Below are 24500 nucleotides of genomic sequence, written 5' to 3' on the forward strand. Positions count from 1 at the left end.
ACCTTTACAACCCATTACTCGTACCATCCCTGAACTTTACAAAACCCTTATTACACCTTACCCTTAATTACTCTTGAACCCTAAAGCTGCCTTTATCCTTTACAATCCCTAACTGTACCCATCACTAAACCCTTTCTACCCTATACCATGGATCCTAAAACCCCTTTGCAGCCCTGTACTCCTACCCATCCAAGAACCATTAAACCCATACATCCCTTACTTTCCCTTAAATCCCTCATTTAATTTAATTTGATTAACAGTTACCTGCATGGTAACGTGCCCTGTTATAGTGTCAGAAAATGGCATATGTGGTACTTACCTGGTTGGTAATGACTGTGTTATAATCGTCCTGTGCAGTAATGCCCATGTTCTAAGCATTACATACTGTTTGTTAGATAATGGGAAAAGGCAGCAGGATCACAACAAGCAGACTCAGGGAGTTTGTGAATTCCCCATATGTTTGATGGGGTATAAATAAAACTTAATGAGTTTTGTGTCAAAAGCCTACTCTTATATCGAGCTCAAATATTTGCGATATGTCCCTACATTATGGTAATAGCATAATAAGTGCAACCTGTAAATGTTATCTATTTAACGAATATGATCCACTAGTTTATTACAATTGTTTCTTACATAGGCCCATATTACAACTGGCCTCTTCCATATTGCTATTTCAAAGCATGTAGTAATTTAACATGCAGTAGTTCTACATATGGAATTACCATGAACAAACCCTGGAATAATTTGGTCGGACAAATTATAGGACAAATTATGGGACAAAATATGGACATTTGTGTGGCACTACTGATTTCAACCTGTAATGCCCCATTTTAATGGGTTTTTAATGGACTACTTATAGCCCCTGGTAATTTAATATTCAGTTGCAGTGGTGGTCCTCAGAAGGATGGCCTCTAGATACCGCGTGGCATGATTCACCAGAACCAGAATAAACCTGTGACCAGAAGAAGTCTGGGGATCCATAGACCAAAAAATGTTGATGCCCACCCTTTCAAATGAGGTGATAATGAATGTGGTGGTTCCAGCTGAACTTTTAGTTTTTTCATATCTTCCCACTGGCCTGGCTTGTGATACGGTCCTGAAGAATGTGTCTGAGGAAGCCATGATCTAAGACCAATAAAAGTGGGGGACAAGCCGTGCAAAGGTCTTGTCTTCACCCAAGTGCCCTGTCAGAGGAATTTTGTGAGCCAATTCCGTCAGAGGAATTTTGTGAGCCAATTCCAGTAGGAAGTCCCTGTAGCATTGAGTGACCACCGGGGCCCTTGCTGCACAGAAACATTAGGTTGACTGTAAAGGAACATATCCTCCCAGTAAATGTGAAAGCTTCCAAAGGCAATACCAGCTGCTTTGGCTTTGGTTTGTTTCCTTCTGCCCTCAAGGGCTGGATGCTCCTCCTGTACCCTAAAGTACTCCTGCTTGGTGGGTTCTCCTTTTACATGCCAATTAGCAGGTGTAGGTAGGTCAACAAAGGGAGCAGTGCCCTCCTAATTGGACTCCGTGTTGGCCACCACAAGTGCATCATCCATCTCACTGGTGGTACACTCAGGGGCTGGTTTCCCACCCCTCTGCCTGTCCATTTTTGAGTTGTTTGCTGGGCTATTGCTTCAGACTCCAACCTCCCGGACAGCCAAACCTTGTTGTTGCACAGTTCTAACTGGCTAACCCTAACACCTCCACATGAGCCTTGAGTTCCACCTCCTTTCAGATAGAGGACTCAAGATCACTACCCAACAAACAGTCCACTGGCATGACAGGGCTTACAGCAAACTTCAGAAGTCCTGAATCCCCCCATTCAAATGGAATAAGGGCCACAGGATATTGACCCTCTCTGTTGTCAAACACCACAACTTGGTGAAATGCACGGTGAATCACCTGCTCTGAGGACATCAGCTGGCTCCTTACCATAGTTATACTGTCATGTGTGTCCCTCAGAGCTTCTAATCCTTGCCCATTGATGGTGACACATCGCCTATACTTGGTAGTATTTGATGGCAAATGGATCTTAGGAACAATCTCACTGTCACCTTGGGACACTAGGGTAACCCCACTAAACTCACCCTCCCCCATTAATTGGGACAAAATCCTCCCTCAGCACTATGCTAGCCACCACTGGGATCTTACCTTCAATGAAATGGTGTGCTCTTTTTGGACATTTGGGGGCCCTGTTGTGGTGTCTGTAATCGCCACACTCATAGCACTTGAGAGTTTTGGGCTACTGAATTATGTCAGAGTAGTTTTGCTTCTAGTGACCAGATTGGGAGTGAGAACCAGACCCATTCCCCTGTGAGTTGTTTTGGGGAGCTTTAGAGAACTTCTGTTTCTTCTGTTGGAACCCCTGACCACCCTTTTGGGAGTCTCCCCTCTAAATTCTTCATGGACACTTTGGTGCTGACCCAGTTGTCTGCCTCCTCAGGAAGCTTCCTGGAGGCAGTCAGCTTGCTATCCACCAGGTGTTGGTGCAGCTCTGGAAAACAATTATCAAGTGTGTGCCCCTTCAAAGATAAGTTGTAGAGCCCTTCATATTCATCAACCTCGCTGCCCCTCACCTAGCCTTTCAGCATTTTATCAGCATAATCCAGCATATCTACCAATGTTTGTTTGGTGAGTTTGCAACTAGCCCTGACCAGTTGGCTATACTTTTCAGGTGTCAAACCAAACTTCCTGACTAGGATGGTTTTCATGACTTTGTAGTTGGTCTGGTCCACGACCTCTAATGTAAGGTGTGTGTCCCTCCCTACTGTGGGCATGCACCACCAAAGACTAACCTCCCCAACCCCATAACTCCTCTGGGACCATGTGCACATTCAACGCCATTTCATAGGATGCCAACCATTTAGCTGTGTCACCCCTACACTGAAACTGGGCACCATGGTGGTCATTCCAACCCTGGCGGTCGGTGTTAAACCAGCAGACCAAACCGCAAACAGGCTGGCGGGTAAAAAAATGGAATTCCGACCCTGGCGGAAACCGCCAACAGAGACCGCCACATTACCACACCACCCGCCACGGCGGCACAAAAAAACAGCGCGGCGGTCACCGCCAACAGACAGGCTGGAGTCAATGTACCGCCCACCCTATCACAACACACAAATCCGCCTCCTTTTCCGGGGCAGTAGCCCCGCCGATAAAAACATGGCGGAAACAGCCATTTCAAACGGAAAACGCTTACCTCCATACACCCCACAAGGAATCTGGACAGCATGGAACCCGAACTCCACATCCTCCCAGCGATTGTCTTCCTGCTCCTCTACCAGGAGCACGAATGCCGGCGCAGAAGACAACGGTGAGTACTGCACCTATGACACAGAGGAGGGGGGAGGAGAAAATATTACGGGGACACACATACGCGACACACCCACCCCCACCCTCACCCACTACAACACACACATCAATGCACAGTAATACATCACAGTTACCCCCCCAAACCCCCCAGAAGAATGCAAAGACAAAAGGAAATGATTATAAACATTGGAATATATTGTATTACTGGCTGAATTATATATATATATATATCTACACATCAAAAACACTTATATACATATATGTACAAGTCCGAGCATTGTAGCAGGCATTGTCTGTGGACCACTGGGCCCAAATCACATGGGCAAAGCCCACACAGGATACCTGACTCCAACGGAGAGAACACTGCAGGGGCATCAGATAGGAAAACTACAGGCACCTCAGGGGGAAGGGAAGGGGGGGCACCTCAGCCAGATGAGTGCACGATGCCAGATCCACGAGGGGCCTCCATGGCCACTGTTCAATCCTGGGGAGTGCAAAGCCACAGTCTCTCAAGTCTCTACAGTAGGTGGCTTGCCCACTGTGCCATCCTGGGGAGTGCAAAGCCACAGTCTCTCAAGTCTCTACAGTGGGTGGCTTGCCCACTGTGCCATCCTGGGGAGTGCAAAGCCACAGTCTCTCAAGTCTCTACAGTGGGTGGGTTGCCCACTGTGCCATCCTGGGGAGTGCAAAGCCACAGTCTCTCAAGTCTCTACAGTGGGTGGCTTGCCCACTGTGCCATCCTGGGGAGTGCAAAGCCACAGTCTCTCAAGTCTATACAGTGGGTGGCTTGCCCACTATGCCATCCTGGGGAGTGCAAAGCCACAGTCTCTCAAGTCTCTATAGTGGGTGGGTTGCCCACTGTGCCATCCTGGGGAGTGCAAAGCCACAGTCTCTCAAGTCTCTACAGTGGGTGGGTTGCCCACTGTTCAATCCTGGGGAGTGCAAAGCCACAGTCTCTCAAGTCGATGACAGTCTCCACTGGTTCTGGAGGGAGACTGGTGCCCAGAGTGCTTGTGCAGCCCTGCCCGACACAGATGCGGGCCTGCCCCTGCCGCTAATGGGCCAGCGGTGCTTGAGACGGCGGTGCCCAGATCAGCGGTGCTTGAGACGGCGGTGCCCAGTTCAGCGGTGCTTGAGATGAAAGGCCCAGTTCAGCGGTGCTTGAGACGCCGGTGCCCAGTTCAGCTGTACTTGAGATGAAGGGCCCAGTTCAGCAGTGCTTGAGACGGCGGTGCCCAGTTTAGCGGTGCTTGAGACGGCGGTGCCCAGTTCAGTGGTACTTGAGACGGCGGTGCCCAGTGCAGCGGTGCTTGAGATGAAGGGCCCAGTGCAGCGGGGGTTGAGACGGCAGTGCCCAGTTCAGCGGTGCTTGAGACGGCGGTGCCCAGTTCAGCGGTGCGTGAAATGAAGGGCCCAGTGCAGCGGTGCTTGAGACGGCGGTGCCCAGTTCAGCGGTGCTTGAGACGGCGGTGCCCAGTTCAGCGGTGCTTGAGACGGCGGTGCCCAGTGCAGTGGTGCTTGAGATGAAGGGCCCGGTGCAGCGGTGCTTGAGATGAAGGGCCCAGTGCAGCGGTGCTTGAGACGGCGGTGCCCAGTTCAGCGGTGCTTGAGACGGCGGTGCCCAGTTCAGCGATACTTGAGATGGCGGTGCCCAGTTCAGCGGTGCTTGAGATGAAGGGCCCAGTGCAGCGGTGCTTGAGATGAAGGGCTCAGTGCAGCGGTGCTTGAGACGGCGGTGCCCAATTCAGCGGTACTTGAGATGGCGGTGCCCAGTTCAGCGGTGCTTGAGAAGGCGGTGCCCAGTGCAGCGGTGCTTGAGATGAAGGGCCCAGTGCAGCAGTGCTTGAGACGGCGGTGCCCAGTTCAGCGGTGCTTGAGACGGCGGTGCCCAGTTCAGCGGTGCTTGAGACGACGGTGCCCAGTTCAGCGGTGCTTGAGACGGCGGTGCCCAGTTCAGTGGTACTTGAGATGAAGGGCTCAGTTCAGCGGTGCTTGAGACGGCGGTGCCCAGTTCAGCGGTACTTGAGATGAAGGGCCCAGTTCAGCGGTGCTTGAGACGGCGGTGCCCAGTTCAGCGGTGCTTGAGACGGCGGTGCCCAGTTCAGCGGTACTTGAGACTGCGGTGCCCAGTGCAGCGGTGCTTGAGATGAAGGGCCCAGTGCAGCGGGGCTTGAGATGGCGGTGCCCAGTTCAGCGGTGCTTGAGACGGCGGTGCCCAGTTCAGCGGTGCTTGAGATGAAGGGCCCAGTGCAGCGGTGCTTGAGACGGCGGTGCCCAGTTCAGCGGTGCTTGGGACGGCGGTGCCCAGTTCAGCGGTGCTTGAGACGGCGGTGCCCAGTGCAGCGGTGCTTGAGTTGAAGGGCCCAGTGCAGCGGTGCTTGAGATGAAGGGCCCAGTGCAGCGGTGCTTGAGACGGCGGTGCCCAGTTCAGCGGTGCTTGAGACGGCGGTGCCCAGTTCAGCGGTACTTGAGACGGCGGTGCCCAGTTCAGCGGTGCTTGAGACGGCGGTGCCCAGTTCAGCGGTGTTTGAGATGAAGGGCCCAGTGCAGCAGTGCTTGAGATGGCGGTGCCCAGTTCAGCGGTGCTTGAGATGAAGGGCCCAGTTCAGCAGTGCTTGAGACGGCGGTGCCCAGTTCAGCGGTGCTTGAGACGGCGGTGCCCAGTCCAGCGGTGCTTGAGACGGCGGTGCCCAGTTCAGCGGATCAGGCCATGGCGTGCAGGTCATTTGCCACCTGTCCTGTGGCTGGCGGGGCCTTCCTGCCCATCTGTCGGGTGGCTGGCGGGCCTTCCTGGTCTGCAGTACCGGGCCTGTTGGTGTCCTCCTGCCCACCTGGGATGGGGCTGGCGGGGCCCTCCTGGCCAACTGGGCTGATGGCACTCTCCTCGGGCGTGCTGACCTTCCCAGCCTTCCCTGTTCGTCTGTGGCCCTTCCCCACCTTGGGCGGTGTGCCACCTATCTCCACACTTCGTGCCGGAGCCATGGTAGGGATTTTAGTGCCTGGTGTTTTCACCCTCTCGCGCCGGCTGCTGACTATTTTCGGGTGTTTCTCCGGGGGTGGGCTGCCCGTGCCTTGGCTCCGTACTGAACTGGCTGCCCTTGAGGGTGGGGGACTCCACAGTCCATGGCAGACTGTCATCACAGGGCCCGGTTTTGTGGTTGCTGAGGTGCTGACTGGAGTCCTATGAGATGGACGGGGTGGAGGTGTTGTAGGAAAGAGGTTAAGTTTGGACAGGAATAGCAATTTAGGACCAGTGGGACGGGTAGGTGTAGTGGGTATGGGAGTGGAGGAAGAGGTTGTGCTTGTAGGAGTCTTAAGTCTGGTGTCTTTGGGTGCAGGTGCTTGGGCTGGAGGCTGTCGTGAGGTGGATGGCTGTTGGGTGGGTGGCTGCCTGCGTTTGTGTATCTTGGAAGAGGGGGTGACAGACACACTGGGAGAGGACACAGGGGACGTGTAAATGGTAGTGGGGGTGGTGCATGCAAGTGTGCGGGGGGTTCTGGTGTGTGTGCTGGTGATGGACGTAGTGGCTGAAGATGTTGTGCATGCAGGTGAGAGTGGAGACGTGACAGGGAGGGAGGAGGGAGACGAGGAGGAGGGGGACACAGTGGAGGCAGTGGGTGTTGGTATGTCTGTATGGGGATGTTGCTTGTGTGAATGCTTGTGTGATGTGTGGTGCTTATGTCTGCCTGAGCTTCCCTTGGGTGTTAAGGTGTGTGCAGACTGGTCTGATGGTGTGTCTGTGATAGGCAGAGGTACAGGTGATAGGGTCTGGGTGGAGGAAGTTGGAGGGGGGAGGCTAGAGACAGGGACAATTGCTGCCATCAGTGCTGAGGCCAGAGTGTTGAACGATTGCTGAAGGGCAGCCTGACCAGAATGAATGCCCTCCAGGTATGCATTACTCTGGTGCACCTCTCTTTCGACACCCTGGATGGCATTCAAAATGGTAGACTGCCCAACAGTGAGCGTCCTCAGGAGGTCAATGATCTCCTCACTGAGGGCAGCAGGGGTGACTGGGGCAGGGCCTGAGGTGCCTGGGGCGAAGGAGATGCCCACCTTCCTGGGTGAGCTGGCACGGGGCAAACACTGAGGGGCTGCTGGGAGGGCAGTGCTGGTGCGCTGGGTGGCGGCTGTACCTGTTGTTGCGGGGGGCACGGATGTTGCCGCCACCACAAGAGAGCTCCCTTCAGAGGACGAGTCTGTGTCACTTATGTCTGCCCGAGTCCCCGCTGTGGAGCTCCCCTCGCCCTCCGTCCCACTGGTGTATTCGGAATCCGTTGCATGGCCCTCCAGGGCCATGTGGGATGCAGCTCCCTCGTGCTCCGATGCCACTTCTCCTCAGCCTGATGATGCTAATGCACACATGAACAGGAAGACCACAAAAAAGGGGGGGGGGAGAAAATAAAGACATGTTGAGTGCATGCATTGGCGACACCGTTGGCGGAGAGGACAGACACAGAAGCCCCCTGCACTACGCCGTGCACTTGGGGTCCACTACTCAATCCGTGTGACATGGCCTACAAGCCTATGGACGACATCTGCGCACATAGATGACACAGCGCCATGAATAGCTGTACTTGGCACCCTACAGAGGTGGGGGGCGGGGGCACAGGGCCATGCCCAAATCGCCCTGGCCTAGGGAGACCCACAGCCCTCCTCCACCACCCAGACACCTCAACTGCGCGCAAAGTCACCAGAATGAGAGTGTACTCACCCCCTTGTGTCTGCTGTGATGTCCTCACGCGCCATTCCAAATCGGGGTAGGCCACCGCCAGGATCCGGGACATCAGGGGGGGTCAAAGTCCGACTGGCACCCCTCCCACGTTAGGAGGCCATCCCCAGCTGAGCCTCCACCGTCTTCCTGCTCCAGCGTCGGATGTCCTCCCATCTCTTCCGGCAGTGGGTGCCCCGTCTGTGGTGGACCCCCAGGGCCCGGATGTCCTTGGCGATGGCACGCCAAATGTCTATCTTCTGGTGGGCACTGACCTATGTGAAATGTACAGGGGGAGAAAAAGAGTCATCACCTTCTGCACCCTCAATGTGAGTGGCCCCCCATCCTTACCCTTGCCATGTGGCACATCCTGTCATCCGTCGTTTGATGCATGTCTCATTCGCTCCCCTCCCCACCATCTTTCATCCACCCGACTCAACACAGGCATTGCCCCCAAAGCATGGTCCCAGTGTACTTACCTGTTGGTCTGGAGGACCGTAGAGTAGCGCATACTGGGGGAGGACCCCATCCACGAGTTTCTCCAATTCTTGAGCAGTGAAGGCAGGGGCCCTTTCCCCAGTCGCATGAGCCATTGTCTCTTCCAGACCGAGGTCACAGCAGCACTTGCAGAGTAGGTCCTCTCCTGTCGAAGATCAGGTATCGAGTGATTAAGCTGATAGAAAATGGCGGTCACGCCCGCAGCGGTGCGTACCGCGGCGGTGCGTACCGTGGCAGTGCGTACAGCGACCGCCGGCGCACATCGTCATTGGCTCCTGAGACCCATAGGGTTCAATGTTAACCAATGCTGTTTTGCGCCGCGGTCTTCGACCGCCTACCGCCAAGGTGTGCCACGCCAGCGCTTTTACCTCACATCCCATTGTCACACTTCACAGGTCAGGCAGCCGCCATTTCAAGGGCCCACATGGCTTACTTTTAACTGCGCCACACATACCTAGGCCTTGCATCAACACTCCTACAAACCATTCAATGCATTGGGAATCGTGTTATGTGCAAGCTGTGGTTACGTACCTGTGGGTTGATTGACTCTGTGCTCGCTGTTGTCCTTCATAGGCACCGTCCGCTGGGACATGCGAGGAGATGGAGGAATCTTCCTGTGTACAGACCGCTGGTAGACCTGTCGACAATGGAGGAAAGACATGTCATACTGACATACAGGCTTGACCGAGCCACTATTCATGAACTGTGTGCCCAGCTGGAGCCAGACCTGATGTCACCATCCGCCAACCCACAGGGATCCCACCTCTAGTGCCGGTGCTGTCAGTACTCCATTTCTTTGCAAGTGGGTCATTTCAAACAACAGTGGCCATATCATCAGGGATGTCCCAGCCTATGTTTTCCAAGGTGTTGTCCAGAGTGTTGTCTGCACTTCTGAAACACATGCAGAGCTACATTGTTTTCCCTGAGGTGGGGGATTTGCCTACAGTGAAGAGTGATTTCTATGCCCTTGGACATATCCCCAACCTCATAGGTGCCATTGATGGGACCCATGTGGCTTTAGTACCCCCCAGCAGGAGTGAACAAGTGTACAGAAACAGAAAGAGTTATCATTCGATGAATGTACAGATGGTGTGTTTGGCAGACCAGTACATCTCCCATGTTAATGCCAAGTTCCCTGGCTCAGTGCATGACGCGTACATCATGCGGAATAGCAGCATCCCTTACGTGATGGGTCAACTCCAGAGGCACCGTGTGTGGCTATTGGGTGACTCTGGTTACCCCAACCTGTCATGGCTACTGACCCCAGTGAGGAATCCCCGGACAAGGGCAGAGGAACGGTACAATGAGGCCCATGGGCGAAATAGGAGGGTGATCGAGCGGACCTTCGGCCTCCTGAAGGCCATGTTCAGATGCCTCCATATGACAGGTGGATCCCTATTGTACTCACCAAAGAAGGTGTGCCAGATCATCGTGGCCTGGTGTATGCTTCACAACCTGGCTTTGCGACGCCAGGTGCCTTTTCTGCAGGAGGATGGTCCAGATGGTGGTATTGCAGCAGCTGTGGAGCCTGTGGAGAGTGAAGACGAGGAAGCCGAAGAGGACGACATAGACAACAGGAACACAGTAATACAGCAGTATTTTCAATGACACACAGGTAAGATTCCAACCCGCCATATTACATATACTTAACCCCTACTACCTCTCTACTGTCTGACCTTTTCCCCCAGTGTATGGTAACTGAGTTGTGACTTTCCCTTCCAATTTCAGAGATGTGGGCCATACTGCGTGACATCTGCTTTATTTCCCCATGGACTACAGCTGTGTGACAGTGGTATGTTGGCATCACAATGTAAATATGCATTTTGGGACGGTAATGTCTAATACATTAGTACAAAATCACAGCCAGACTCCTGATTGTTTTGTGCAATAACTGTGTTTATTTCAGTGCTCTATATTGGTGGGTGATTGCAAATCGGTGAGGGGTGATGGTGGAGGATTGTCCATGGCAGAGTCCAGACTATTAGTATCACAGGTGCATTGTCCAAATGCCTGTGGAAAGTGGAGCATGGGCAGTATAAGAATGGACAGGGTGACAATGTGGGACAGTGGGATGACAATCAGGGAGGTATCCTTTCCTGGCGGGGGTCTTGGCATCTTACTCTGTCTTCTTCCTGGATCTCAGGGCCCGCTTGCGGGGTGGTTCTCCTTCTGCAGGGGGTGGGGTGCTGGTGGCCTGTTGGTCCTGTGGTGGGGCCTCCTGTCCACTAGCGCCGGCAGAGGTGGAAGGCAGTTCTTGGTCCATGCTAGTGTCAGGGGCCCTTTGTCCTGCCACAGTGTCCCGCAATGTGGTGACTACCTGATCCAGAGCCCCTACAATGGTGGCCAGGGCGGAACTGATGTTTCGTAGTTCCTCCCTGAACCCCAAATACTGTTCCTCCTGCAGAAGCTGGATCTCCTGAAACCTGGCCAGGACCGTCGCCATCGTCTCCTGGGAGTGGTGGTAGGCTCCCATGATGGAGGAGAGGGCCTCGTGGGGAGTGGGTTCCCTGGGCCTGTCCCCCCCCCTGTCGCACAGTAGCCCTCCCAGTTCCCCAGTTCCCCTGTTTCCCTGGGCCTCCGTCCCCTGGACCATGTGCCCACTACCACTGCCCCCAGGTCCCTGTTGTTGTTGGGGTGGGTTAACCTGGGTGCCCTGTAGTGGTGGGCACACCGCTGATTGACGTGTCCTGGGGACAGAGGGATGGGCCCGCTGGGTGGGTGCTGTGCTGGTGTTCCCAGAGGGGAAAAGGTCTGCTATGGGCTGTGGCTGTGTGAGGGGAACTGACTGTCCCGAGGTCCCCTATGGGCCGGGCTGGTCATCTAGATCCAGGTCGACAGAGGTGCTGTCCTCACTGTGGGCCTCTTCTGGGGGTGGAGTGGACATTTGTGGACCCTCCTGCGCAGTGACGTGGCGTTCGGGTCCTGCAGGGGTATAAAAGTATGGTTATTGCATTTGTATGTGCCATAGCGTGTAATGGGTGGGTGCCCTTGTACCCCAGTGCTGGCATTCCCGTGTGGGGGCTTTTGTGACGGTGATTTGGTGGGGGATGGGTATATGCAGTGGGCATGCTTTGGTGATGGGTGTCCATGCTTTGTGGTCGCATGCAGGGATTGGTGTTGGGATGGGTGGGCTGTGATGGTGAGACATTTGCAAGGAGCAGGATGTGATGGGGGTGAGGCTGAGGGTGGGGGAGTGAGTTGGTATGCTGGTGGGGTGGGGTGGATGAAGTAGTGATGATTTGACTTACCAGAGTCCATTCCTCCAGATACTCCTGCGAGGCCCTCAGGATGCAGGATCGCCAAGACTTGCTCCTCCCATGTTGTAAATTCTGGGGGAGGAGGTGGGGGTCCGCTGCCAGTCCGCTGCACCGCGATGTTGTGCCTGGATACCATTGAACGCACCTTCCCCCGTAGGTCGTTCCACCTCTTCCTGATGTCGTCCCTATTTCTTGGGTGCTGTCCCACAGTGTTGACCCTATCAACTATTCTGCTCCATAGCTCCATCTTCTTGGCAATGGTGGTGTGCTGCACCTGTGTCCCGAAGAGCTGTGGCTCTACCCGTACAATTTCCTCCACCATGACCCTGAGTTCATCCTCGGAGAACCTGGGGTGTCTTTGCGGTGCCATGGGGTGGTGTGGATGATGTGTGGGGTGGATTGTATGGTGATGTGTATTGGTGTGTTGTGTGAAGTGCGTGAAAATATTGCTGGGTGAAAGTAAAATGCGCGTCTGGGTGCTCAGTTCTCTTTTTCTCAGTGCGTGGTCCCGATTCTGTAGCAGTGGGGATTTGTGGGTGATGTGGGTGTGTGTTTTATATTGTGTTGGGTGTGTGGGAGTGGTGTTTGTATGTGTATCAGGTGTGTGTATTTGTAATTGTCCAATGTGGCTGTGTTTTGTAAGTGTGTGTGTATATTGAGCGCGGCGGTGTGTACCGCCAATGGAATACCGCGGTTGAAAGACCGCTGCATGGATTCGTGGGTCGTGATAGTGTGGGCGTATTTCTGTTGGCGTGATGGTGGAGGTTTGGTCATCGCCAGTTTCTCGCTGCCCTTTGGTGTGGCAGACCTTTGTGGATGTCTGTATTTTGGCGCTTTGCCTGTTGTGGGTCAGAATGACCGTGGCGGTTTACCGCGGCCGCGGCGGTATGTTGGCGGTCTTCTGACAGCGGTAAGCGGCTTTTACCGCCAAGGTTGGAATGACCACCCATATCCTTTGGGGTGTGGAGTCTAGACTCACTTAAAGACCCAGCAGGTATGTTGCCAACATTACTGCTGTTGCTGGACCTCTCACATAGGACTCTTATGTCCAGCTTTCTTAGGCTGGGCTCATGAAAATTTTTTCTTTCTTCTATGGCCAGCCTTTTTGCCCTACCATCCTGCCCTTTCTCCAGTCTAGCAAGGAAGGTTGGAAAGCTCTAAGTTTAGTTTCCTCTTGTTCCTCCTGTCTTCCAGCTCCTCTAGGGTCAGGTTCTTTGATGAGACACGGCTCCCTGCTCTTAGAACAACCACTGCCATTGGCAAAATGTTGGCCCCTTCCATAGGCAGTCCCAAATCCACATGGTTATCCATGGTCAGCTCATCATCCTCCTTAGGGTTTTCCTGCTCCTCATCCAGGTCCTCAACTCCTGTACCCTGGGACTTTCTGCAGGTGCACCTTCCTGGTAAAACCGCTATATTGAGACATGAAATTGTTTGCAAAAGACCTTCATCTGAGCCACAATATGAGACTAACTGGGTCAGAGCAAATTCCACAACTTCAGGTGTAGGTGCAGGTGCAGTGTATGAGGTTAATAAGAAAATGATGTGAAACCCGTAGGCATTCCTAAACTAATCAACAATTGATTTTCACCCTATTTGGGTGTTACAGAAACACAGACATGCAAAAAACAATTATAAGATGTGTATCTATAATGCAAGGTTTAATTACTTAAGCAATAACTAGAATCTGGTTGCAACCTATTAAGAAATTGCACCTACTTTCAAACATCTGAAAATGTAGTTTCCACCCAAATGCAACAATGTCAACTATTCATACATTTACTATGCCTAAATCACAGGTGAAAAATCACCAAAGCTATTAGTCTAATGCAACAGTTGTTGCAATAATGGTACAAATGCAATGACTTCCCATTTTAACAAGTTTTAATACTATTTGTTGTAGTTAGAGGATGGGGCCTTCATGCAAGAGTCTGGAGCCATTCAGGTAGCAGGTAGGTTATTTGCTTCATGTTAGGCCCTTACGGTACAGTAACAGCAAGTAGCTCCTGCCAGGACTCCATTCTCCCTCCATCTGTCCTTATCTAATAGCTTCCACTCCTCGTCATTCATCAACGATCTACTACATCATTCACTTTCAGTTTTCCGGATGCTAGCTCAGACATACCAGGAATGCAGACACACAGAATATTACTGTATCGAGGTCGTTGTTTAGCCAAACTACTGAGTTAAATATATTTGGAGACATAATTATAGGAAATTAAATATCGTGACAATGAGATATCGTGATGCACACATATCATTGCCAAAAATAGTTTTTTGAGGTAAATATTATCATTTTAAAGAAAAGTAATGTTTTTCATATTGTTATCAGTAATATAGTTGTTAAAAATACTGTTTTTTTAAATTATTTTAATGTGTTTTATCTGATATATTGTTTCATTGGTTACTATTGTCTATATGAATGCTATTATTTTTTCGATGTAGGTAGTAATTTCAAATAACTTAGATTTATTTTAATTATTGATAACTCTATAGCATTTTAGCAGGTTTGTTTTGGTTTTATAGGGGGATAGGGTCGGAAGTTAATTAAGTAATATTTAATTAGGAATTATTTAATAAATTTTTATTTCATTAGATTATTGATATTTGTCGGGGTAGAGGGCTGGAAGGGAATTAGGTAATACTTAGTTAACAATTCATTATCATTTGTTAATTAAGTATTTGATTGATTTTTTTAATTATGTACTGAATAGCATACTTAATAATTATTTAACTTGTATTTTAGAAGCTGTCTGCTAGATTTGTAGGGGTCTAGGGTATATAGTTAATTAAGCCTTAATGAATTAACAATTAACAATTCATTGTTCATTTTTAATTATTATTTAATTGATTTTAAATTTGTAAATAATTGAGTACTTTTTTAGTTATATTTAGGTTTGTGGGGGTGCGAAGTTAATTAATAATTGAATAACAAAAATTATTAAGTGATCCTTAATTATGTTATCAAACCGTAATCATGTAAATTGATTAATTGTTTTTAGTTTATTTAAAACATATATATACTTTTTATATTAATCATTTTTATTTTAGGAGTTTAATATTTTTTTTTACATTAATGGGGTAAATCATATATCTAAATTATTTGAAGTGAAGTACTTTCCCTACTTTTCCTTAGGAGTTTAATATTTTTGTTAACATTAATGTGGTAAATCATATATCTAAATTGTTTGAAGTGAAGTACTTTCCCCACTTTTGCTTAGACTGCAGTAGGAATAGTAAATTTTACCTCTTCACAGTTCAACACTTTTCCTACTGTTGTGCTGTTTGGAGTGGAAATAGTAAATTTCACCCCTTTGAAATCCAAAACGTTCCCTACTGTTTCACAGACTGGGGAAGGAATAGTACATGTTATCCCTCCTAAATCCCATGCTTTCCCTACTGTTGCCTGTTTGGAGTGAGAATAATAAATGTAACCCCTTTGAAGTTCAACTCTTTCCCTACTGATGTGCTGTTTGAAATGGGAATAGTAAATTTAACTCCTTCAAAGTCCAACACTTTCCCTACTGTTGCACAGATTGGAGTGGAAATAATAAATTCCATCCCTCCAAAATACAACACTTTCCCAATTGTTGCAGAGAATGGAACAGGAATAGTAAATTGCATCCCCCTGAAGTCCTATGTTTTCCATGATGTTATTAGACTGGAGTGGGAATAGTATATTTATCCCCTTTGAAGTGCGACACTTTCCTTACTTTTGTACAGACTGGAGTGGAAATACTAAATTGCTCCCCTCCGAAGTCCCACACTTTCCCTACTTATGCTATGTTTGGAGTGGGAATAGTACACTTACCTCCTCCAAAATCTAATGTTTTCCATACTGTTGCACAGACTGGAGTGGGAATATCAAATGTTACCCCTCCAATGTCCAACACTTTTTCTACTGTTGTGCTGTTTGGATTGGGAATGGTACATGTAACCCCTCTGAAGTCCAACACATTTCCTACTGTTGTTTAGACTGGAGTGGGAATAGTAAATTTTATCTCTCCAAAGACCAATGCTTGCCCTAATGTTGCTTAGACTGGAGTGGGAATGTCAAATTTAACCCTTCCGAAGTCCAGCGCATTCCCTTCTGTTACATTGACTGGAGTAGGAATAGCAAATCTAACCCCTCCGAAGTGGAATACTTTCCTTACCATTGCAGTGAATGAAGTAGAAATAGTAAATCTAACCCTTCAAATGTCCAACACTTTTACTACTGCTGCATAAACTAGACTGGAGATAGTATATTTAATATTCTTACACTCCAATGGTTGTCATTATATTGGTTTAATAGATTTTATAACATTGTGTGTTTTTTTATATTTCTTACAATTTATTTTTATTTTAAAATGTATTATAAAGTGAATAATATTTTTAGCCAATGTGTTTTTTAGGGTTTTAAATTGTTAATATTTTTTAAGTGGTTTTCCAATACGTTTGTGTGGTCAGCTGATATATAGCATAGAACAAGGGAAATGTAATTGCTATTGTCATGTTGATTTATAAAATATAAGATATATGGTCTGAAAGTAACTTGTAAATACAAATAACATGTAGGAGTTGTCTAGTGCAGTGTTGGAATAGAATGGGATCCAACCAGGTTCCTGATCTGGCAGCAATTCTTGAATTTATCATGACAACTGTTAGAATTGCTAGTACTGCATGTTTTAATCATTTATCTTGTGTAAGTGTGTGACTATATGGGTGTGCTTCTCTGATTCACATGCATGATTCCTGAACTACCCCAAAATAAGGGCAAGCGGTATAAATGGACCATTTCCATCCAGTATAAAAGGCACAGGAACAAATGTGAGGAAACAGTACTTACATCATTCCAGGAAGGCTGGGATTCAGTAACCTCTTGGATGATGAGTTATAAATTATATATAACATATATTTCGATGTGTTAATGTTCCCTAATTTTTTTGTTTTCACCATGATTTTACCTTAGGGTTCTCTCCAAGAATACATTTCAATTAGGTGAGAGCCTTATGCTCATTTGTTGTGCATGGTACAAATGCATAGCTAGGAAGGAATGCTAACAACCCTTATGAAGGCCTCAGACCCAAATTGACTTTATAAGAAGGCTGAAACAAGTTGCCATTTTCATAGGCGTGGCTGAGTCATTGGCACTCACCAAACATCCTGGACAGTTTTATTTTTAATCATAATAAATAGGAAATTTCCTTGGGTATACCTAAACATATTTTTATTTCCCTGTATCCCTGTGACAAATGCAGTTGTGATTGACCTAAGAACTCCCATACATGGTTGTGTCCACCATGGTGGTATTCACCCACCGTGGTGTGGATAGATATCTATGATGAAGCATGCCAAGATAAGTTTTGGGTGAGTTGTCTACCTCAAAATCTTTTTGATACCACCCATAAGAACAACCACATCAATAAAAATAAGACCTGGTTGCCTATGTGTGCTAGTTAGCCAACTTATGTCAGCCAGGATGTAGGCATTATCCAAGAAGCATGAATCATGATTACTATATAAATGACCTGAGAGGGGCCACAAAATAAGCCCAGAAGTGTTCTACAGGCCTGTTATGAAAAATTATTCTTAGCAAACAAGCAGAAGGTACCATATGGTGATTCAATCAAATAGTAACCTGCAAATAAGTGGCCTGCACTTGCCACCCTACATTTATTCAAAAGCTATGCTCATCTACAGCCTTTTTACTCACAGGATGAAGTTCTCCTGTTTGTGCCACAGTGCACCTTTCAAAAAGTGTGCTGCAGCACAAACAGGAAGATTGCACTGTATTATGCTGAATGTGCTGCCTTCAGGGCAGATATAAACTCATAATGACACTGGGCAGCACATTCAAGTGAAATACAGACCTGCTGTGAAAAGCCGCTCCATGTTTCTTTGCACTTTTAAGTGAAGTCGGAGATCCCCCTCAAGTCGAATGGAATGAGGGACTGCACCTGCCTGCAAACGACTGTCATTCCCTACAATTCTATGTGAATTAAGGGAGAATGTAGGCATTAAGGGAGAATGTAGGAATGTTCCTATCAAGAAATTAGGCACATTTCACACTATGTGGATTTCAGGTAGAGAATTAAAGAAGGGAAGTGAGTAATCCAATAGCAGTGTCCTGAAGCAACAGCCCTTAGAAAAGCTATGTGAGAAAAAAAGTTATTAAAAAAATTAACCATGCAGAAGGGGAAGAGTTGACAAGCAATGATAGCGAGTACAGAGGGGTCTGAAGCAGCAGGAAAAAGGTGGACTTGAAGTGAGCAAGGAAAACTATGCGTCCCATTTAGTGCTAAAAGATAAAAATGTAGCTACCTCTTGCCAGCAGTTGAAGGATATAAATGTTACAATCAAAAGTATGACAAAGCAACAATGCTCCAGTAGCAGGAAAAACATAATAGTGGGGATAAATGCAGGAATGCAAAAGCAGGATGTGGAGATAGATAAGAATGCTATTCAATCATGATCGAGGGTCTGACTAATATTCCACTCTATGTATTGTTAACAGTAGGTCTTCAACATCAGACAACTTAAGCTGTAGGAAAGGCATAAAAAACAAGCAATTCACTAACAGATGACACAAATCTAATTTCAAATTATCCCAAAAATATACCTTTCCTACCATAGTTAATATGAGGCTCATGAAACCATGATGTTTTCATCCCAAATTCAGTCTCTTAGAGTCAAAACATTTCTGATAAAGATCCCAACCAAATTCATGTTAGATACAGTGTCACCTTCACTGCCAAAACATCACCATACTGCCATGACCTAAGTAAACAGATAGCATTACGGAACAGAGTTTTAATTTTGACGTGAACTGTTCACAGTGCCAATATTAAACTCTCCCTGTATAAACTTCAATTGCATCACTAAAGTGATCATTGATTTGGTGCAACCACCGTTGACTTTAAAGAGTGATCACCAGTACATGGAAATTAACTGTTTCCCTTCCACAAGTGTAAATAAATTACAAAACCCCAAAAATATGAGTTTTAGGCAAAGGTTCTAACGATGTTGTGTGAAGCGTGGAATTAACTGAATGATGGAGCAAACATTAAAAAAATTGTCCTACATGGAATTCAAGTTGATTGCTCATAATACAAGGATACCCTTGTTGAAAAGTACAACAGAGTTGAGACAGAATAGGATTCAGGGGTTAATGCACAAACAATGGGGTTGGTCAAATCTGCATAAGCAAGTATCTGCACATTCATCAAATAAGGAGTTGTCAGCTGGATGGGGATGAAGAAGTTATACTGACAACATCAGAAAAGTTATAGACTATAAAACCTTTCTAAGGCATATTGTTTAGAAGGTAATCACCTGTGAAAAGCATTATGATTCCAGGTTTGCTCTAAAAACACTTATGAACAGTTCCAGTAGGTAGTAGAGAATGGGATATTCCACTTGCCATTCCAATAACAAGTTCATAGAAACACTAGTGCAAGACTGCAAGCAGCTACAGGAAATGTGGTAGGGCAAGTCTGATTCTAGTACTTGTTAATATGTCTTCTTCAGTGTGGGCCAAGATTGGCAGTATGACATCTAATTTAAATCCCTATGCTTAGGGTGTCCAATTTTCTGTGTTTATTAATTTTTGTGAATTGCAGTAGAGTTTCTCATTATTTTCCAAACCTTTTGCGATCAGTGCTTATTATTTTTATCACTGTTTATTCAGGCGTATATGTGCATAATGAACAAAAACTGTATTTTTTAGGATTTTACAACACATGTTGTTTTGTGCCTCAATTTTTATAAATCACATATTTAAATTAAGGGAGAAGTAGTTTGGGGTATATAGGCCCAAATTTAAGAGGGGCCAGTGCCATCTAATGACACATTAGCAGAATTTTGTTTGACGCTAATGTGGTGTTAAATGGCCAAAAACGCTGTGCCACATTTACAAAGTGGTGCAATGAATGCATTACGCCACTTTGGAACCCGTTGAGCCACATTGCCTGTGCCAGGCATAATGTATGCAAAGAGGGCGTTCCCCGGTTAGGGGACCTGCAAAAATTGTGCAAAGAAATCTTAGAGATTTATTTTCGGCACTCTTTCCGGCATTTTTAACACCAAGGGGGCATGCCATTCTTTTCAATGGGCCCCTATGAACTGTTCAGGATTAGCACCAAAATGTATAGTCACCTGGTGAGTTGTTTGCTGATACCCGCATAGAGGGTATTCCTTTAGCCCAAAAGGTTTAGATTTACAAAATGGTGTGTGGGCAATCACATGGTGCACTGCACCCTTAGGCCTTTGTAATGGTAAGTAAATCAACATTGTAATCATCAACTACATAACGTGATAATTCAAAAAATAGACAGCAGGTGACTAAACAATCATACCAACCTAGGAAATATATTTCACAAACTGCATTACACTAAGGTGCTGTTCACCAAGGATTTGTCCACGTATATGTCCAGTACGACGTATTTGGGCAGACCCCTTTCAGACCACAACCCCTTTGTGCTAGGAATGCAGTTGAAAAGACCCCTATAGCTAATTTTTGGCTGGAGAATGCAGCCCAGTTCATTGATTGATACCCCCTTCAGGGCTATATTTGGGGAATTTATTGCAGAATATTTCATTAACATTCAAGGTACTTCCTCCAGTGTATTCCTGGAATGGGAGGTGTTTAGTGGGTTGTGTGTGATTTCATAGAAAAACAATTTAGTGCAATACCATCAATGTGAAACCATTCCATCTAAGTGGTTTAATGGAAATTTTCAGGATGAATGGCATTTACTATTTCATAGATACCAATTAATAGAATTTCTATATTTTTTAAATTGGCTACTGCATACTCATTTTTCAAGGTGTAAATGAAATGGTTGCAGGTCTTAATTTCAGAAACATTTTTGTTGAAGGTATTTATTTCAGTCTTTTACATCGGGGACACCATTCATCACTGCCCCTAGAAATGCCTCCTCATGCAGAAACTCCACCCATTCAGTGAGCCCTAAACACCACCAATCCATGAATCCTATAAGCACGTTCTAACGGTAAGCTCCACCCATCTCTGAAAACTAAATCCCCCTCACGACACCGAAACTCCATTCACCTATGACCCTCAAACTCAACCTATCCCAGAATCTTTAAAGCCCTTTCTACTTCTAAATTCTACCCATCTTTTAACCTTAAATATCCTCACTACCCCTAAACTCCTCACATTACTAACCCCTAACCCCACTGTCTACATCTAAGCCATTCCCATCCCTTAAAACCTTGCACTACCACTAAACTCCACTTGTCCTGTAACCTTTAAACAACCCTCACCTCCCTGTAAAAAACACCCATTCATGACACATAAAACCCCTAACCACCTCTAAACTTCCCAATCCTTGAACTTCAAAACCCCTTTTTACATATTAACTCCATGTACCACTGAGCCCTTAAAACACCACACCTCCCTAAATCCACCAATTCTTGAAAACTGAAAATCCTTCACCACCCTAAAACTCTAGCCATCAATTAACTTTAAAAAAGCTCACTACCACAAAACTCCACCCATCCAAACAACCTAAAAAATCTCAACACCCTTACACGCCACCCATCCCTGAACTCTAAATGTCCTCACCACCACTAAACTCCACTCATTTGTTGACCCTAATAACTCCTTACCACCCTAAACTCCACCCATGCTTGATCCCTATAAAACTTTACCACTCTTAAACTCCACACTTCCCTGAACCTCTAAAAATCCTAAAACCCCCTAATCGCACCTAATCATGACCCATTCCTTCAATCAATCGGTTTTTATAAAGCGAGGCTACTCACCCATGAGGATCCCAAGGCGCTGAGGGGGAGGATGGAGCCTCATCCAAAGAGCCACGTCTTGAGGTTCATCCTGCAGATGGCGAGCGATGGGCTTTGTCTAATGTAAAAGGGCAGGTTGTTCCAGCTCTTTGCTGCGATGTAGGTGAAGGATTGTCCTCTGGTGGTGGTTTTTTGAATGCGAGGGATAGTGGCTAGAGCCAGTTGAGTGAAGAGGAGGGATCTGGCGGGGTTGTGGGAGGAGATGGGGGGTTTCAGGTATACATAAAATGTTTCTGACACCCGTTAGTATCCATTGGCTACAATAACCACCCTCCAGGACATGACAGTGAAGCATTAAACCTGATATTCTGGACCTATTAATCGAGCTGGACTTCAGTTGCATTTATATACTTTTGCCATTTGTAAAATTTTGCAGGGGCAGGAATACTGGGCGCATTCAGTTCCCTAATCTTTCCTAAGTCTAAACAACTTGTCTGTTGTACAGTTTCATTTAAAAATATAATTTGAACAGGAATCAGGCATGCTCTAAATATAGCTTCCTTCCCCTTTATTTGCCAATTTCTTGTTCCCCACACACCTTTTAAGTCAATCGACTTCAACCAATATACATAGCCTTTTATAGCCAACTGGGAAACAAAGGAAGCCAAATAAATTAATTTAATATCTGTCAATAATCCATGTGCATTTTTCATCAATGGCAATTTGAAATAATAAGACTCAGCATTTTTAACATTGTGCCCAGAAAAATATGCAAATTTTTCAGAATATGTTTTATAACTGCCTTGTGGTGGAGTCGGATAATGTTCCCATTGTGTGTAATTAAAAATAGTCTTTGAGGTACTTGCTCTGTGAATGAAATGGTGCCCATAATAATTATAGCAAAACATATCACCATAATTCTCTTTAGATTGATAAGCATCCTCACTTTCAAATACAGTAAAATACTGCAATTCAGTCATCATAGAATCAACTGTTTTTACATCCCAGTTATCAGAATAAACTCCGGATATTATTACATCGTTCATTGAAAGTTTAACCACATATGGTATTTGAATGACCTCAGTGGGGCCGTATATATCCAATGTGACTTCATCCCAAACAATCCCATCAGGAATCGGAATAGCGGAAATGTTCACGAAAGACACGTCTCTGCGGACCTTGTGAGAAGAAAAATGTGGTTTAGGACTTTATCCGCCAGTTCAACTGAAGGTGTCGTTGATGTCGGCAAAGTATCCAGAAGCAGTCCGTGCAAAAGCTAGAGCTGTATTTGTAGAAGGAGAATTGGTAGGGGTCTCCCATGGTGGTTCACAGTAAATGACGCCATCCGTCTGTGTTGAAGTTGTGTCAAATCAGTAATTTCTATATCGTTTGTTGTAACAGATGTTAGTGGAACTAATGCAAGATCATTTTCCACCGTCCCTAAGCTCGGAGAGGTGTCAGCGTTGCTGCTCAAAACTTGTAGAGGGACGTCTTGACCAGCAGTGAGAGGTATTCAGGAACTACTGGCTGCTCCTCTTAGTCTTCTGTGCAGAATTGGCCACATGGAGTAACTTGACATTGTCGATAGATACAAAGCGATTTTCTTTAGCACCTGCCAACGGTGGTAGAATGACAGTTCTGGCACCATGTATTCTCAAGACTGGGACAGGTGCACGATAAGAAGGACCAAACTCCTTTTTCACAGCAACTTTTTCACTTACTAAATGCCCAACTTTAGGAATCCAGCCGGTGGGTGTTATTAGCACATCCTTAGTTCCTGCGGAGGCAGCACTGGCAGAAGCGTTGTTGACACAGAACTGTTGTAATTCCTGCAAGACAGTGACACGTTCATTTATGTCAAAAGGTGTTTCTGCCTCCTCCACCCCAGGACCATCAAGATCTGGAACATACGTTTGAGTTCCAACAGGCACTCCTATGAAGTACAACACCCCAGGGAACTTCTAGGCAGATTATTAGGTGCTGTCTGGACACCATAGAAGTGATTAAGCCAACTACGACCCATACCTAATACTTTGGCTGTTAAGGACTGCTTTAACTCATGGTTTTGTCGCTCCACTACACTATTTCCCTCGGGATGAAATGTAGACGAGTAATGGAGTTGGACCCCTAACAAAGCCATGGCGTCCCTGAATGCCCGTGAGGTAAAAGCAGGGCCCAGGTCTGAGTGGAAAGCCACAACTGCAGATGTGCAGATAAAGACTTGAAATTTTTAATAACAGTCCGACCGTCAGCCGAGCGTTGTGGCCACACCCATAGAAATCTGGAGCAAGAGTCAACAGCGACTAAGATGTATTTGTATGTGTTGTCCGGTTTTCGGGGACCAAAATGGTCCAAGTACACACATTGTAATGGTTTGTTGAAAGTTAGGAGGGGTGTCTGCGGTGGGTGTTTGACTGTGGAATCCTTAATTTGTTGGCAGATGTCACAACAAAGGACATACTGCTTGGTCTGCTTGTATAGACCTGGCCACCAATAACGTGCTTGCAATAATGATATTGTAGCTGCCACACCAGCATGGGCAGATGCACCCCCTCATGAGCAGCTTTAATCAACTCTGGTCTCACCCCTGGTATTTTTACTTCCACTTCAAGGAAGCCTCCCATTCGAAAGGAATATTTAGCAGGAAATGCTTTGGGAAAGGGTGTGCCTTCAGCCGTAGCTTTCACGGCAGCCCATATGTCATTGTCCGGTTTTGTTCCAGAATGAGTTACTGCAGCAACAGCAGCCGTAGCTATTGTTAATTTGGCTGCTTCATCAGCCAGTGTATTTCCATCAACGTGTATTCCAATGCGCTGGTGTCCAAGTGTATGTACAACTTGGACGTTTGGTAGCGTTTCCTTCAGATCTGCTACTTTCCCCCACTGAAGTCTGTGTTTGATGGTGTTGTCTTTGAGAATCTCTGAACTCATTCTGGTGTCAGTAATGCAGGTATTCATTGAAGGACGGGACACAATTGTATGAATCACAGA

This window comes from Pleurodeles waltl, chromosome 2_2 (assembly GCF_031143425.1).
Source record: "Pleurodeles waltl isolate 20211129_DDA chromosome 2_2, aPleWal1.hap1.20221129, whole genome shotgun sequence".
Classification (NCBI taxonomy): Eukaryota; Metazoa; Chordata; class Amphibia; order Caudata; family Salamandridae; genus Pleurodeles; species Pleurodeles waltl.